The sequence below is a fragment of the Capsicum annuum genome, chromosome 3 (genome assembly GCF_002878395.1).
Source record: "Capsicum annuum cultivar UCD-10X-F1 chromosome 3, UCD10Xv1.1, whole genome shotgun sequence".
Classification (NCBI taxonomy): Eukaryota; Viridiplantae; Streptophyta; class Magnoliopsida; order Solanales; family Solanaceae; genus Capsicum; species Capsicum annuum.
This window is the reverse complement of record NC_061113.1, coordinates 240537012-240540766: the sequence shown is the minus strand read 5'-3', so window position 1 is coordinate 240540766 and position 3755 is coordinate 240537012. Positions and strand designations below refer to the sequence as shown.

Sequence of the window (3755 nt, the reverse complement as noted above, 5' to 3'; positions counted from 1 at the left end):
TTCAAAAAGAAATTTAGTGTCCCTTTGGCTAAATAATTTTGAGAATGGTAGCTTTTGCCAATTTTTTCTTAATGACTTTGTACGTGAATTACCTAATCCTTCAACTTGAGTTTATTGATTAAAGAAAATAAGTAGGTTTGGTAAAGAGTTTGTTGTTATTGGATGATCATTTAATTAATTAACTCGGTAACATTGAGATCTACTTATAACGTATTAAGCTTAATAATAGAGATATGTAGATATATATGGACGGCTGACCACGTACGATATAAATAATATACTTTCACCGTTTCATTTTATGCAGCATCCTTTCCTTTTTAGTTCGTCTAAAAAATGCTATCATCTTACATTATACCCATAATGAAATAAATTTACAGCCACACAAATATTTAATGCTTGTTTTAGTTCACAAGTTTCAAGATTTTTTTTTCTTAAAACCGTGCTAAGTCAAAGATGCTACGTAAAATGGGACGGCATGAGTACCATTCATGTTTAAAACATGTTAGCAAGGAATATGAGAGTGATCACTCTATTATAAATAGAAGGCTTCATTGGTGAAGGAGTCAGAACTCACAACTCACAAGCAAAGCAATACACAAATCAGTAGTTAGCATAAACATGACAAAGTGCTTATTTTTCTTGTGTTTCTGTTTGCTTCCCTTTGTGGTATTTTCATCAACTTTCACTAGCCAAAATCCCATTGAACTACCCACTGCTGCTACTTTTTTTGAGTTAGTACTAAACCGGAGCGGTGAACCAGTACTAGACCGGAGCGGTGAACCAGTTGATGCTGGTTCAAGTTATCGTATGGTTTCCACTCTAAGGGGTGCTGGTGATGTGTACCTAGGTGCCTTAGTCCCCAAATTCAATTGCGCCTTGTAAAGATGGCGTATTTCGTCACAACTCTGGTCTACCTAGAGGTACACCCGTCAAATTCATTAAGTCTGATCTTACCAGAGGTATCAATGAATACGAAAACATCAATATCCAATTCGACATTGCAACTGTGAAACTATGTGTTAGCTATACAGTTTGGAGGGAAAAATTGGCGAGACTACCCACTTCCAAAACTATTTTGTCATTTACCCACTAAAATTATTTTTGATTTAATTTTTAGGGTTAGAATATAAAAACTTGAAAAAAGCTTAAAAGTGGGGCCCACAGGTGGATCAAGGGACAATTTCATCATTTTTAGAACTTTGCAAATTTAATATACTACACTAACACCCTACACTTATTCCAATATCGGAAAAAAAAAACTCTCTCTCTCCTCTTCAATTCTCTCAACTCCCGCTTAAGAAACCTTCATCCCAAAATTGCCATTTTCATTTCTTCTTCTTCTCCAGCAGATAAGGGGTCGTTATTGCATCGTAAGGTTAGTTAAAATCAAGTTGCGATCATTTCTAGATCCATTTAAACGGGTTTCTTTGCTAATCGATTCGTAGTGATGTAGGAAATTTAAATTTTTTTCGAATTTGGTTGATTAAGGAGTTTTGGTTTAGTTCCGGTTTTGTTTAGCAAAAAAGTGTTGAATAGTGGGATAATCGTTATTTGAAGAGTTATTTTGGCATTTTGATTCGAACAGCGATCTGTTTCTGTTCGTAGACCCATGGTCTATGAAATCGACCCGTAGTCTATGAAATTAGAATGCCTTAGATTGAAATCAATTTTTAGGCGTATGAAATTCTTTTAAAACATGGTTGCTGAAATAGTAGAAATTGAAAGATTAATAGCTAATTAGTTTGATTAGGTGCACTAGTATGATTTTTAGAAATTGTTGTGTTTTGATACTGCATGATGGATTTTGGTTCAGTTATTGAAGTGTGTAGTGAACTGTTTGATGGTGGAAGAGTTATTTTGGCATTTTGATTCGAACAGTGACCTGTTTCTGTCCGTAGATCCGTGGTCTATGAAATGAGAATGCCCTAGATTGAAATCAATTTTTTGACGTATGAAATTCATTTAAAATATGATGGCTGAAATAGTGAAAATTAAAAGATTAATAGCTAATTAATTTGATTAGGTGCACTAGTTTGATTTTGATATTGCATATTGGATTTTGGTGGGGTATTTCTTAATTTTTTTGAGGGGAGGCGGGGGTTTCATTTGAGCATTGAGTTATTTCTGTTGATAGACTTGTGGTCTATGAACTGAAAATGGGATATTTATTCTGCAGGTGTAGATTGTGTTGAAAATGGGTAAAAAAATTACATCCTTTCTAAACGCAAAGCCAGTACCATTTCCGATACTGCTGGTAGCAATAGAAAAAGAAATGTTGAGGCAGTTGGAAATGTCTTAAAAAGAAAGAAAAATAAAGAGTCGGTGTCCGAATCAGATTCGGAATTAAAGGAGATAAGCGACTACGTCGATTCCAGTGAAGACGTTGTCAAGCACAATGCTAGTGGTGACAGTGAAGAGAGCGAAGATAGTGGAAGAAACAATGTTGATGGGGATAATGATCCCTTGTCCATGCCATCTCTTTCAAGATTCATTTCCGTTGAGTGGTATGACCTTCGAACGATAATGGACGAGGTCGGATCTTTCCCGGAAAAGATATTGGTCAGATCAAGAATGGCTGCTTATCGAGATTTCTAGTAAGTTTTTGTCGACCAAGAGTTGAAGAAAAGATTCAAGCGGTCCTGTTTTGGACACCTGAGAAACCTGCCAGAACATCTCAAGTTCAATGGGCAGTTGGTCCATTAGTTGTTATTGCGACGCGTCAAGAACGATAAGATGCATCACGAGATGTGGTTCCGCGTTAACAACAAGCCTACATGTTTTGGCTTGAAAGATTTTTGTTTGATCACTGGTTTGAACTGCTCATCATACCCCAGTGAATAAAAAATAAAGAGGGCGTTAGCAAAAGGGGAGAATTTTTTCTTTAAGGTGACGAAAAACAAAAATATTATGGCGGCCAACTTGCTACACCTGATTAGAGGGAATAAGCTGAACGAGGACCAAAAGTGTAAGTGTTGTTTACTATGGTTCTTGCACACCATGTTTCTTGCAAAAGATTCGACGAAGGTTGTGGACACGAAACAGATTCGAATGGTCGATTCTTTGAGTTTCTTCGAGAATAATCCATGGGGGAAAGAGACATTCAACTGACCCTGCACTATCTAGAGAAGAAAAATGAACTGAAGAAGCAGAGGTAAGTATTTGATAAGAAACAGAAGGCATCCTATGTTCTATTCGGATTTTCCTGGGCATTCATGGTATCTACCATAAACCCTTTAGTGAGTTTATCGTAGATTCTTGTTTTATTTATACTATGTCATAGACTCTGAGTTTTTTTCACTGATGTACTGCTTAGAGGTTTGGATCTACGAGGCCTTTCCTCATCTTGGAAAATTTGCTAGAAAATCAACGAATGAGCCCTTTCCCATTCCCCGCATCTTTAGATGGCACACTACAAAAAGTGACCAGATAATCGAAGGCGACCCATTCAAGTACAAAGAAAAAATTACCGAGGTATGAACTTATTTTTTATTATGCAATAATAATACTACTGTTATATCGAATGTTATGTAATTGTTAATTGATATTTTGTAGAACGTGCACCCGTACATCATCCCTACTCTTCGTGAGACGAAGATGCATTACATAATTTCCTTTGAGCCATATACAGATGAGGTGAAGAATCATCCTCGATGGCTTAAAGAAAGAGTTAGAAGGGGTGACTGTACTTATTTCAAATGAGGACAGTGATGATGATGGGGATTTGGACGATAACCCCATTGAAGTATGAGTTGGTG

General features: G+C 36.4%; 1 pseudogene; it reads left to right on the top strand.

Annotated features, from left to right (window-relative positions):
* Window positions 1-591: 591 nt before the first annotated feature.
* On the top strand, window positions 592-1670 carry LOC107864932 (annotated as a pseudogene).
* The last annotated feature ends 2085 nt before the right edge of the window (window positions 1671-3755 follow it).